This window comes from Salminus brasiliensis, chromosome 23, assembly GCF_030463535.1.
Source record: "Salminus brasiliensis chromosome 23, fSalBra1.hap2, whole genome shotgun sequence".
Taxonomy (NCBI): domain Eukaryota; kingdom Metazoa; phylum Chordata; class Actinopteri; order Characiformes; family Bryconidae; genus Salminus; species Salminus brasiliensis.
This window is the reverse complement of record NC_132900.1, coordinates 28,657,164-28,671,455: the sequence shown is the minus strand read 5'-3', so window position 1 is coordinate 28,671,455 and position 14,292 is coordinate 28,657,164. Positions and strand designations below refer to the sequence as shown.

At 43.1% G+C, this 14,292-nt stretch overlaps 1 protein-coding gene across 1 annotated transcript in view; it reads left to right on the top strand.

Moving 5' to 3' along the window:
• Positions 1-8,040: 8,040 nt before the first annotated feature.
• The window catches only part of rreb1b (ras responsive element binding protein 1b), a 42,829-nt gene continuing 36,577 nt past the window's right edge, over positions 8,041-14,292 (top strand). The window contains exon 1 of the mRNA XM_072669153.1: positions 8,041-8,103. The gene's annotated coding sequence lies outside the window, so the exon portion shown is untranslated. The remainder of the gene's footprint in view (positions 8,104-14,292) is intronic.

The window sequence follows — 14,292 nt, the reverse complement described above, 5'->3', positions numbered from 1 at the left end:
CCCAGGTTTGGCTTTCTCAAGTACCATACCAGCCAGTGCTTTCCCTTCTGATGTGTGCTTAGGTCAAGTATGGTGGTGGTTGTTTTCGAGGGAGAGGACGATGCGAGCGTCAGCTAGTGTTAGCTTTTAGCCTAGTGCAGAACGTTTAGCCGCGTTTGCTCTCCCTGGCTTTCGCTTCGCCACATGCCGAGCTTGAGTTCTCCTTCTGCGGACTCGGCACAGGAAAAGCCAACCAACTAGCCCAGCCTAGACTAGAGTCTGGAAGTGATGAGCTGCTCTCTAGAATCAACAACGCCACATTTTCCTGAAGTCACAGCCATGGTGGTGTTAATACACGAAATGGACAAAAGTATTGGGACACATTCCACCTACAGGACCTTTTATGACATCTCATTCTAAACCTATAGGCATTAATATGGAGCTGGTCCCCCTTTGTAGTTCCAGCAGGTCTGGAGCTCTGCAGTTATTGAGTCAGCAGAGCGATGGAGACTTTTCTGCACTCGGCCCTGACCCCGTTCTGTAGCTTTACATGGTCTGACACTTGGTGGCTTAGCTCACAGTTGATGTACAGTGGAAGATCTAGGAGGGAGGAAATTTCACCAGCTGACTTGCTGTTGTTGGTGCAGCGGTGTCTCCTATTACATACAGAACCATGCTGGAGTTCAGTGAGCTCTTCAGAACCTCCCACTCTTTCACTGATGTGTGTAAGAAAGGCAGACTGCAGGACTAGGGGCTTGATTTGATACACCTGTGGCTGAAATGGGACTGAATCGAACACCTGAATTCTGTGATGACAAGGTGTGTCCCAAAACTTTTGTCCACATAGCACATACTAGGTCAAGACTTTTGATGGTTAAATGATATCTCACAGTACAGGTGTGGCTGTTGAAAATGAATGAGTAGGAGAGCTGGACCCAGGTGGCCTGTGTGACCACAGCAGCATTTTAGCCACCGGGTGGCAGCATTGTCCAATAATGCTGTCTCTCCACAATGCTGACTCATTATTTCACTGCACATCTTAAACAAATACTATTATACACAAATTAGACCATCGTTAACCCAAGCTTACACTCACACATCCATACACATACAGCACATGTTACATGTTTTTGCTTATACATCTAAATCTACATCTTTTAAAAGGAACTAGAGTCATCAGCATCCACCTGGATGCCACCATAGTTCTCTACGTATATGCAACTGGCCTGTGTTTGGTTTGGCTACGGTGCACGAATGAAGAATCAGCAACCATAATAATCATGTCCAGGTTTCTCCCTTTCTCCCTTTCTTGTAGCTTATTCAGGTGTTGTTTCCAATGGCCTGTATGACATCTCATCTTGGGGCATTTGATGACTTGGACTTTTTTTTTTGCAGGATGAAAAAACACCAAGTGGGCCAGAGGTGATTATTCAGGTCACTGTAGACATTACTTAGTGTACAAATACAAGGTCAGGTTTGTGTGGTTATGTAAGGAAGCCGGCGGTGGAGAGAGTGCACTCTAGTGGCAATTTACACTCAACTCGCACACGCTCTCTCGCTCTCCCTGGCTCTCACGCTCGCTCTCACACACATCCACATGCCAGGGCCTGCTGCAGCCTCATTGTTTCCACTATTCATTCCATTGTTCGCTATTCATCATTCGACTGTACCAAAGCGCGTCTCACTTCACTTAAATGAAAGCGAACAACTCCCTGCGCTGTGAGCAATCCCGTTTGGGCTCAGAAGTGTGTGCTGGAGCCCTAAACCGTCTCACAGTGAATCCTCTAATGCTAAGTATGCTAATTCCTCTGCGACCGGTTGCATGGGATGCTAAATTAACAGATATGTCACTCCTGATATGGTACTTGGTACTCGACCTGTATTTATCAGGGCTGACTCTGCCTGTCTAACACCATATGTCCAAATGTTTATGGACACCTCCTCTAATGAATGTATTTCGCTACTTTAGGTCGCACCACCCCAGCATTGAGCTGTGGAGCAGTGACACTACTGTGTTCTCTGGAATGATGGAAGGTGGCTGCTCCATCTAGTGCTTTTCGGATGAGTTTGGGAGTTGGTTCAATCAAATTCCCACAGCAATGCTTACTCCAAATCTAGTAGAAAGCCTTCTCCTCTGGACAGTAGAGGCAGCTACTCAACAAAAGCAGGATAAGGTCTTTTTTAATTTAGAAAGAAACAATGAATGAGCAGGTGTCCCAATACTTTTGGCCACGGTGTAGCATGTAGTGAAAAAATGGGGGGGGGGGGGAACATCGGCCCCTCTAAGGAATTGTCTTAAAAGCTGACAATGAAAGTCGTCAATGTCCACGCGGTATCTGAAGGCTATAAAGGCTCATTTCTACTCAAATTCATGAATACTGACGGAATAGAGCGGCACCACGACCAAGAAGAAACTCTGCCAGAAAAAAAAACCTTTAGCGAAACTTCTGCATCGCTTTTCCGAACGTTTGCGAATGCCGAACGTCTGCTTAGCTGCATTTCTCCGGCAAGAATATGCTATAAGATTTATCTGAGTCAAGAGGGTGGTGCACTATTCTACTGTGCAGCGTTGCTTACACAGAAATAATCTACAGGAAAGAAGACCCTGCTGCCGACCTTTTCACAAAACTCAAATTGTTGAAGTACGCTACAAAGCAGTGTTGCCAACTTAGCGACTTTGCCGCTATATCTAGCGGTTTTCAGACCCCTCTAGCGACTTTTTTTAGGAAAGCGCCTAGCAACAAATCATGTCATGAAGTTATTTTGAGTAGTTTGCCTATTTTAAAGGCAAAAAAGGAATCAACCAAGTTAATTTATTTACAGTTCATTTGTAGTTCTAACATATTTAGACAATTACTGAAATTAGGAGATGACATCATGTAGCGACTTTTAGCCAATAGCTACTTTCCTTACTGAGGAGTTGGCAAAACTGCTAAAAAACATCTACACAAACCAGGAGAGTTTGTAGAACAAAGGGCCATGGACTGATGAAGTCCAACTAGAACAGCAGATCAGCAGATGGGCTCCAGTTTTTAGATGATTTGGGGTCACTACACTAGAAGCTAGTTAAGACAAAGTTGGGGAGAAAACGGAAGACCTTCCGTGACTGCATCTCACTTTAACTACATGTTAGCTGTCAATTAGCTGTTTGATGGCTTGTGTATTAGCATTAGGTAGTGTTCGAAGAGATACTTGCAGGGAAGCGCCTGAGGACTGAACCAGCTAATGTTAGCTAGCCAGCAACTTTGCAAGCTCAAGTTGAGTCAGATTTGTTCTCAGAAATATATTTCTAAAATATCTGCTCTGTCCAGCGCATCGGCTTCCATGTGTAATTCCTATGGTGGTAAGGTGGTAAGTCCTGCAAGGCATCGTCCCCCAGTTTACCTCGAAAACTATGGTCTGTCAAAACACTTGTTGCACTTCCCCTTTTACAAATGATGAAAATGAGCATGGAGGATGAGTATGAACTGAATGAATAACCAAATATGGAACTTTAATGTACCTTAAGCCCCTCCCCTTTTGGGATCCCATGCCCCTCCCTCTTCATAGCACTTGTTGCACTTCCTTTTGAACAGATGATAAAAACTGGACAGCAAGGTGAGTATTAATCGGTCATGAATGAATGACCCAATATGGAACTTTAATGTACATTAAGCTCCTCCCCTTTTGGGTTCCCATGCTCCTCCCCCTTCATAACACTTGTTGCACTTCCCTTTAAGCAAAGGATGAAAAAGTGACTGCAGGAAGAGTACATACAGTTCATAAATACACAACCAAATATAGAACTTGAACATAGGGGAGGTTAGCCCCTCCCCTATGCAGAGGTCATTTGAGACTATTACGTTTTACATGAAGAAATAACCTAATATATAACTTTAATGTAACTTAAGCCCCGCCCCTTTTTGACTCCCATGCCTTCCTCTTCCTCATAACACTTGTTGCATCCCCTTTGAACAAATGATTAAAAAATGGTGCTGCAGAAAAGGGTATAAACTAGTCATAAATGAATAACCTAAAATACATAATTTTAATGTAAAGTAGCCCCTCCCCTTTTAGGTACAAATTTCGCCTTCCTCTTCCTAACACTTGTTGCACTTCCCTTTGAACAAATGACGAATACGAGCATGGAGAATGAGTATAATCTGGTCATGAATTTATAACCTAATATATAACTTTAATTTAAGTTAGCCCCTCCCCTTTTAGAGTCCCATGCTCCTCCCTTTTTATTATACTTCTTGAAAATGTGACTACAGTCTGAATATAAACTATTCATAAACACATAACCCAATATATAACTTCAGGATATGTACTAACTGGTCATGAATTAATAACCTCATATATAACTTTTATTTAAGTTAACCCCTCCCCTTTTGTAGTCCTATCCCACTTTTTTATAAAGGGGTCACTTCTTTAAAAAAATACTGCAGCCTGAATATAAACTGTTCGCAAACTTATAAGCCAATATGTAACTTTAATATAACCTAGTCCCTCCCCTTTTTGACTCCCATGCTCCTCCCTTTTTATTACACGCCATGAAATAGTGACTACAACCAGAATATAAACTGTTCATAAACACATAAACCAATATAAAACTTTAATCTAACCTAGCCCCTCCCCTTTCTGACTCCCATGCTCCTCCTTTTTTATTACACTTCTCGTAAAAGTGACTGCAGCCTGAATATAAACTATTCATAAACACATAACCCAATATATAACTTTAATCTACCCTACCCCCTCCCCTTTCTGGCTCCCATGCCCCTCCCCTTTTGTTACACGTCTTGAAAAAGTGACTGCAGCCTGAATATAAACTGTTCATAAACACATAACCCAATATATAACTTTAATCTACCCTACCCCCTCCCCTTTCTGGCTCCCATGCCCCTCCCCTTTTGTTACACGTCTTGAAAAAGTGACTGCAGCCTGAATATAAACTGTTCATAAACACATAACCCAATATATAACTTTAAGCTACTCTAGCCCCTCTCCTTTCTGACTCCCATGCTCCTCCCTTTTTATTACACATCTTGAAAGAGTGACTACAGCCAGAATATAAACTGTTCATAAACACATAGCCCAATATATACCTTTAATCTAACCTAGCCCCTCCCCTTTCTGACTCCCATGCTCCTCCCATTTTATTACACATCTTGAAAAAGTGACTACAGCCAGAATATAAACTATTCATAAACACATAAACCAATATATATCTTTAATATAACCTAGCCCCTCCCCTTTTTGACTCCCATGCTCCTCCCTTTTTATTACACTTCTTGAAAAAGTGACTACAGCCAGAATATAAACTATTCATAAACACATAATCCAATATATAACTTTAATCTAACCTAGCCCCTCCCCTTTTTGACTCCCATGCTCAATATATAACTTTAATCTAACCTAGCCCCTCCCCTTTCTGACTCCCATGACCCTCCCTTTTTATTACACGTCTTGAAAAAGTGACTACAGCCAGAATATGAACTATTCATAAACACATAACCCAATATATATCTTTAATCTAACTTAGCCCCTCCCCTTTCTGACTCCCATGCTCCTCCTTTTTTATTACACTTCTCGTAAAAGTGACTGCAGCCTGAATATAAACTATTCATAAACACATAACCCAATATATAACTTTAATCTACCCTAGTCCCTCCCCTTTCTGGCTCCCATGCCCCTCCCCTTTTGTTACACGTCTTGAAAAAGTGACTGCAGCCTGAATATAAACTGTTCATAAACACATAACCCAATATATAACTTTAATCTAACCTAGCCCCTCCCCTTTTTGACTCCCATGCTCCTCCCTTTTTATTACATTTCTTGAAAAAGTGACTACAGCCAGAATATAAACTATTCATAAACACATAATCCAATATATAACTTTAATCTAACCTAGCCCCTCCCCTTTTATTACACGTCTTGAAAAAGTGACTACAGCCAGAATATAAACATTCATAAACACATAACCCAATATATATCTTTAATCTAACCTAGCCCCTCCCCTTTTTGACTCCCATGCTCAATATATAACTTTAATCTAACCTAGCCCCTCCCCTTTTATTACACGTCTTGAAAAAGTGACTACAGCCAGAATATAAACATTCATAAACACATAACCCAATATATAACTTTAATCTAACCTAGCCCCTCCCCTTTCTTACTCCCATGCTCCTCCCATTTTTTTACACATCTTGAAAAAGTGACTACAGCCAGAATATAAACTATTCATAAACACATAACCCAATATATATCTTTAATCTAACCTAGCCCCTCCCCTTTTTGACTCCCATGCTCAATATATAACTTTAATCTAACCCAGCCCCTCCCCTTTTATTACACGTCTTGAAAAAGTGACTACAGCCAGAATATAAACATTCATAAACACATAACCCAATATATAACTTTAATCTAACCTAGCCCCTCCCCTTTCTGACTCCCATGCTCCTCCCATTTTATTACACATCTTGAAAAAGTGACTACAGGCAGAATATAAACTATTCATAAACACAAAACCCAATATATATCTTTAATCTAACCTAGCCCCTCCCCTTTCTGACTTCCATGCTCAATATATAACTTTAATCTAACCTAGCCCCTCCCCTTTCTGACCCCCATGCTCCTCCCATTTTATTACACATCTTGAAAAAGTGACTACAGCCAGAATATAATAAGTTCATAAACACATAACCTAATATATAACTTTAATCTACTCTAGCCCCTCCCCTTTCTGACTCCCATGACCCTCCCTTTTTATTACACATCTTGAAAAAGTGACTACAGCCAGAATATAAACTATTCATAAACACAAAACCCAATATATATCTTTAATCTAACCTAGCCCCTCCCCTTTTTGACTCCCATGCTCAATATATAACTTTAATCTACCCTAGCCCCTCCCCTTTGGACTTCCATGCCCCTCCCTTTTTACTACACATCTTGAAAAAGTAACTACAGCCAGAATATAAGTTCATAAACACATAACCTAATATATAACTTTAATCTACTCTAGCCCCTCCCCTTTGGACTTCCATGCCCCTCCCTTTTTACTACACATCTTGAAAAAGTAACTACAGCCAGAATATAAACTATTCATAAACACATAACCCAATATATATCTTTAATCTAACCTAGCCCCTCCCCTTTTTGACTCCCATGCTCAATATATAACTTTAATCTACCCTAGCCCCTCCCCTTTTTGACTCCCATGCTCAATATATAACTTTAATCTACCCTAGCCCCTCCCCTTTGGACTTCCATGCCCCTCCCTTTTTACTACACATCTTGAAAGAGTGACTACAGCCAGAATATAAACTATTCATAAACACATAACCCAATATATATCTTTAATCTAACCTAGCCCCTCCCCTTTTTGGATTCCTGCGCCCCTCTGCCTCTTCATAACACTTGTTGCTCTTCTCTCCAACAACCGAACTGGTTCTAAGTGGTCAGCCTACTTTGGGCAAAACTTTGCCGTCCCCCCACCTCTCCACCTCTCCACCCCCCCCCCCTCCCCGCCTCCACCCCTACACCCACCCGTCCCTTCCTCTTCTGGCCAGACCCCTCCCTGCTAGAGATGCTCCCCCAGGCTCGCGCTCGCGGCAGCCTCACTACCAGACGTCCCCTTGGAGACTAGGAGCACGTGACGCGTCCGCTTATCAGGTTTAGCGAGCAGCAGCGCTTCGGTACCGAGCTGGAGAGAGAGAGAGAGAGAGAGAGAGAGACATAGAGAGAGAGACATAGAGAGAGAGAGAGAGACATAGAGAGAGAGAGAGAGACATAGAGAGAGAGAGAGAGAGGCAGGAAAAACAGGAGAAAAGTGACTTTTCCGAGTCGTGTTCGGCTCCTCGGTCGACGGGGTTCCTCCCCGTGGCTCGGCAGGAGAGGGAGGGATGCAGGAGACTTAGTTGACCAACTTTTTGCACATCCTCCGAAACGCCATTTTGGTCGCTCTCCGGAACAAGTTTGCATTTTTTTTCTCCTCCTCCTCCTCCTCCTCCTCTTCCTCCTCCTCCTCCTCCTCCCTGTCTCTCCCTCTCTTCAAAGTCCATCCTCTCTTTTACCACCATCATCACCACCACCGTGCCTCGGCGCAGGCGAGGCTGACCGCCCGGCCCTGAGGGAACTTTTAACGTAAGTATTTCACGTTAGTTTCGCTACGAACTTTTTTCCTTCGCTACGTGTTTTTTCCTGAATACCGCGTTTGTTTACGCTTTGCGCTCCGGCTCGACGGACGGGCGCTGTTTGAGAAGAGCAGCAGGCAGAAGTGGAAGTTTGGGGAGAAGTTAGGGAGGCCTAAGATGTGAAAGTGATGTTGGACGGGGCTTTTTTTTTTTTTTTTTTTTTTTTTTTTTTTTTTGGTGGCCCCCTTGTCCTTCCGCGTGCGCGCGCGCGTGTGTGTATATATGCGTGTTGCCTACTTTCATTCTCTCATCCAGAGCGCGTGCAGGAATGTGCTAGCCTCACGAGCTCAACTCTGGACTTTTTTTTAATACGTGACAAGCTGAAGTTTGATCAGCTACGTGTTGCACGCGCGACGGAGGGGTAGCTACGGAAAACGGCGGACGGCGCGCGGAGCCGCTTTACCACTTTTTTTGGGCTCTGCTCGACGAACACGAAAAGTTCGAGCATCCACATCTTCGTACTTTGGTCAGAGCCAACGTGTGGAGGAGGAGGAGGAGGTGGAGGAGGTGGTGGAGGAGGAGGAGGAGGAGGAGGAGGAGGGGTAACATTAGTGGTGGTTGGTGAACACGCTTCCCTTTCTGTTTTGACCTTGTCAGGACGTTTGCACGTCTCCATGTCTCCACGTCTCCTTCGTCTTCTCGAGCTTTGCTTCCTCTGCAGGACGTGTCCTCGTCCGTCGTGCACGCGGTGTTTTGGAGTGAGTGCTCGTGGGGGTGAACTAGCTAAGTCTCGTGAAAGAGGAAGTCAGCGCCAGTCGACAGCTCGGTCCACGTTGACTAGCAGCTAGAGAAGATGTTAGCTCGAGCCCACTTGGAGGACTTCGAGGAATTAGCCGTTTCCTCCTCCTTTATTTTTTTTCTTCCACTCCTCATTTTCCTTTGCTCCCACTGATGCACCCCCCCCTACCCACCCCCCTTTCCTCCTCAGTGCCCTCCTCTCTCTTTCCCCTTCATCCTCACATTAGCCCCTTTTCTCTTTGGGGAGGCAGAAACAGCAGATCCGGATGAGCAGTTCACATTCCACCACGAAATTCTACACGCCTCTCAAGGAGGCCTGCAGATGCATCACCGTCCACCGTCCACCAAGCTCTCAAGGCCTAACTTTAGCCTGACTTTGGCCTGACTAGCTCCACATCCGTTGATGAGTTTCATAAAGAGGCCTCGGCAAAGTTCCTGAAGGACCGTGCTAATGGTACCCTTTGGAAAGTGTCTTCTTCCGTAAGCTAGGTAGCAGAGAGGGCGCCGATGTCTTCCCGTCAAGATCCGTACGTCGAACACATCTCGATGTTTAAGGAGAACTTCCCTCGAGGAGTCTTGAAAGGAAGCGCTTGAGCAGCGGACTGCGCTGTAATCTCCTGAGTCCCCAGCAGGGAGTCGGCAAGGCTGCAGAGATACCACCGGTCACTGTGAGGGTCAGAGCCACCATACAGGCACTGATGCAGTGTGGAGAAAGATGGGGGGCTTTTTTTTTTTTTTAATACTGTTGATGCGCATAGAATTTAATATGACCAGTCCTTCAGAGTGGTGTGATGTGGAGTGGGCTTCATTCTTAATAAGCCTAGCAGGTCAGGGCTGTCCACAGTGGTAGTGGTGGTGATGGCACATCACAGGAAGCTGTTGCACAGAAGGGTTACGATACGCTGCCAGATGACTGAACATTTGGTTTTGGCTTTAAGCTTATGTTAGTTATATCGGTTCATGGCTGCAGGGAGGTGTAAGGCAAAATAAGACCCCATTTACACCTTGTTGTATATATGATCAGGATTATATCTGTATAAAAAAACGAATGTAAACACACCCAAGATGCATTTACACCACATACAGATCCGATCACTCCAACCACTTCAGGAGGTGGTCTAATCTGAGTTGAATTTATTTGAGCCGCATGTTTTAGCTCTAAAACGCATTCCACAAGCAAAACCCCTCCCACTTCAACCCAAGCACCAGTAAAAGCTGCAGCTCCATGAGCAAATCTGCATATTTTGTCTAACGCAGCGATCAGATTTCAGTCTAACCTCAGACACCAGCAAGTGTAAATGCGTGCGGCTGAAATCTTATCAGGACACAATCCAGAGACTAGTCACATAAGGTGATCAAGTGTAGACGGGTCTGAGCTTCTCCACGCTGCACCATTTTGCCCTCAAATCCACTCAGAGCGTCTGTTTTCATCGCAGCAATTAGATTCTGAATATTCTCTTGAACCAAGGATTGATCAGGGTGAGCTCGCCCACGTCACACACACTCTAGGATGGGATTCAGGCCTTTACAAAAGTGGTGTGAGACGCCCGGTGTGAAAAGTAATTGCCCCTTGTCACCTTGAACAATAGTGAATGCAATCAAACATGAACTGTAGTCATGGGTTCTTTCAGTCATCTTCAGGATGTGCTGTGATGCAGCATCAGAATGGGTTTCTGGTTTGGATGTTGACTCTGGTTCAGACCGTTCGAACCAGGAAAATAACATAGAATAATTAATATCGTTATTTTGTGGATTGGCTTTATTTTATAGAGCTATTGTTTTGTTACCAGGCTGTGTTTCGGGCCTTCTACGAAATTTGATGATCACGAACGGTCTCCCTCTTTCAATACTGGCTAGCCTCTAGTAAACTATCCCCATTTAATGTCACCTCTTGTTTCAGGATGGAGTTTTAATGCTCAGATTTTTAGAGTAGTAGTTTTTCCTCCATATTGTTCGTGAAGACGACTTCTGTTCAGCTGTAATGACCACTGTTCCTAGTTTTGAAGAAGTAGGCCTGCAGTTTCCAGTAGTTCTTCTAGGATTGCTTCTTGCATCATGGGCAGTTTTACATGTTTGTTGGTGAGATTTTGGCAAGGTGTTCACTTTTTGGGGGAACTCGCTACTGTTCCAACCCCTTATCCTTCAGTTCCAGTCGCGTTGACTGTGGCTTGGTGGAGCATCTAGAGGTTGGTGAGTACTTTGACATTACCGTGGGCCAAATCTGAACTGGGCTGAATTGCAAATAGCCATGACAGAAAAGATGCCTGCATGAAGAGCCTATTTGGGGACTTGGGGTGTGTTTGCTTGGTGTTTTCCCCACAATGTTTTGGACTTTCGTAATTGAAAGTAGAGAGTTGAACCATGGTGAAGTAGGGTTTTTTTTACAGTGTAGGAGGACGAAGTACTAGTGCATGATTGGAATTGGCTGATTTTCACTGCAAACACACAACTGTCAATCAAACATTTAGTTTTTCTAATTTTGCTATTGTGTTGCAATGTCTTATTGTAAGTAATATGAGCCAGTAGGTGCACTTGCACCATATCTGAATGCTTGTTTGTGTTCTAAAGAGCTGTAAAATGAATCCTTACATCTGTTTTTGTGCATTTTTATTATTTCACATTATTTAAAAAAGGCCAGTTGCTCTTTACTTTGTGTAAAAATGATGAACTGGCCAGTACTAATGGTTGAAAACTGCTTAGACTTGGACACTTGGTTTATTTTTCCTTCTCCTGTAAAGTTTCAGTTTTTATGGCTGCAATCATTCTTTTGTTTGAACCATGATGAAATCACAACATATGGTGCTAAAAATGGTTTTTACATGCAGTAATTGTCTATAAAGCATTAACCACTAAAATTACATAAATTAGTTTATATATAAGTTAGTCCACCAGCTTGGATCCGAGAGTGGCCATATAATGAGGTCATGAGTGGATGGAGAGATGGAGGGATGGAAATTCTTCCATGTGTGCCCAGTGCCTTTCCTACTAGTGATGGGTGATCTCTTCACTCGTTCAGGGTAGAGATGGGCATCCTGTTTCGGGCTGCAGCTATTTTTAACCTGTCTATTTTAGATAAGATTATGTTCCCTCGCCCTCGTAGGGGATTGGAGGCCTGGTTTAGGTAGTGGGGTGTAGAGTGAGTGACTGTACCTGTGGGGTGGGAGCTGCCAACATGTAGACTTGGAGTAAAAACTATTTTCAAAGCTACTATTAGCCCTAATGAGATCAGTGGGCCTTATTCACCAGCCATTCTTAAGGAGAAACGACCTCTGAAACCCATTTACTTAGTATTTACGATTTAAGATCCATCATTAAATAGCTGTGAATCATTGGAGGGGGGGGGTTCTCACAAGCAGATGTAAGAAGTAATATTTAGGAAGACGTTGGTAAATGAGGCACAATGTTTTGCCAGATCAGTCGATAGTTAATTGTAGGCGTGTTAACTTTTTTAATGCCTTGGTTTTTCCCAGTGCTCTTTAACTCCAGAGTAAAGACGTTCTTGTAGCATCTTCTATCACTGAATAGCAGCGTGTTGTTTTTTACTACATTAAACCATCGACGTTCTGAACAGCTGATCATCCAGTTGTGTAGGGGAGCACATCTAATGGCGTCAGATTCAGTAAGATGGGAGCAGGATAACAGGAAATGAAGCAGCGCGTGTGAATGAAGGAAGTTAAAAACAATGGGTACAGTAACCTCTCTCCCTACTTGAAGAGAACTTGATGAAGAAGCAACAGTTGGAGCCGTAGTGCATCTGTAAACATCTGTAGTTGAATTGTCTTGGTCCTTTCGTGTTTGCTTAGGGTTGGATCTTCGTGTTTGCGAGAGAGAATGAGGAAAGACAAATCCCACACAGCTTTGCAGGGCCTCCCTCCCTGCTGCCGCCCCCCTTCCCCAATCCCCCACCCGCTCTCTTCTCACAGCCTGAGCGCTGCTGCTGCTGCTGCTGACTAAACAGTTTTGGCAGTTGGCAATGGCTTGCAGTCTGTGGATTTGCGATCGCTTCTAGGGCCTCAAAGGCAGAGGGAGGATGCTGAGGGCCCACACTTGTTACGCATTTACGTAGTGCTGCCTAATTACCCTGGGGAGGTTCAGTAAACACTACGTTTGTGGTGGATGTCATTAGAGATGGTAGAGAACTGAGTCTGATCTGATCTGATTTGGTCTTTTTACCCCTCTCGAAGTCAGTGTTTTTGGCTGGTGTTGGCTCAAATAACTACCAACAAATCAACAAAGATGTGATATGTATGTTTGGCGTACCAGAATATTTTTACCTGACGATACCAAGTGTTTTATTGCAGTGTGGTATACATCTGAATCCTTCCAAACAAAAATTACATTTAAAGTGTGTTACACAACCTGATTCACTTCGGGTGTGTTTACATTTGGACTGAAAACGGTTCATGCTCCTAAACTGCCGCAAATTCGCAAAAGAGTCTGGAGGTAAACAGTTCTTTAGACTTTGTCTTAAGCTTTTTATTTTCCTTCAACACTGCAGCCACGTCCTCCTGTAGCCACGTTCAACTATTTCTTTCGAAATTCCTTCAAATGCTTCTTAAATTAAGTTTGAATAGACAACTCAAATATTTGGGATGCTGTCTGCTACCTCTCTATCTTGCCTTTGAAAACCTCCATCTCTGCTGTTGTCCATTTTTGATTCATGAAGAATGTTTGAGTTGGGTTGATGTAAAGGTTGCATGAATTCCAATCTGGCTGTTGAGACTTGTGTATCGGATTTCCGTACCAACCATGAAAGTGTCCTAAGGCGGGCAATATAGAGAACGACATATTATTACATTTTATTTTATGAATTTTGTTGTCACTGTATTCAGTATGGGATGGTATTGGAGTAGTTTTTAAGAATCAGTCACTACTAATGCATCTTTGTCTGCAATCACATATACTGTGATATTTATCATGTGTCGTGAAAATATTCATATTTGTACCATATCGCCATATCTCCAGTTTAGTATATTTTCTTTTTGGTCATACAGCCACACATATAACACATCTGTGTCACATATGACGAAAAAGATTGGATTCGGGCCACTTTTACCTGCCGTGTGGACGTAGCCTTAACTAAGCCTTAACTTTAATTATTTAATAGAATAAATCTGTTTACATGAAAGAAATATGATTTTCATTACCATGTTGTTGGGATTAATATGCTTTAAATTTTGATGAACTGTGCAGCTCAGTAGGAACCAGCTTGGGATGTTTAAATAACCCCAAATGAACTTGTTAGATTATTTATCATTTAATTTGATGCTTTGGTGCTACCAGTATCACTCTAAAAGGGGTGCAGTCAGTGCCTTTCCTGTAGCAGGCCTGCTGCATCACATAGGCATTTCCAGTAGGAATGTGAAGAATTCAAACAAGTGCACTAAAGTTGTCACCAATC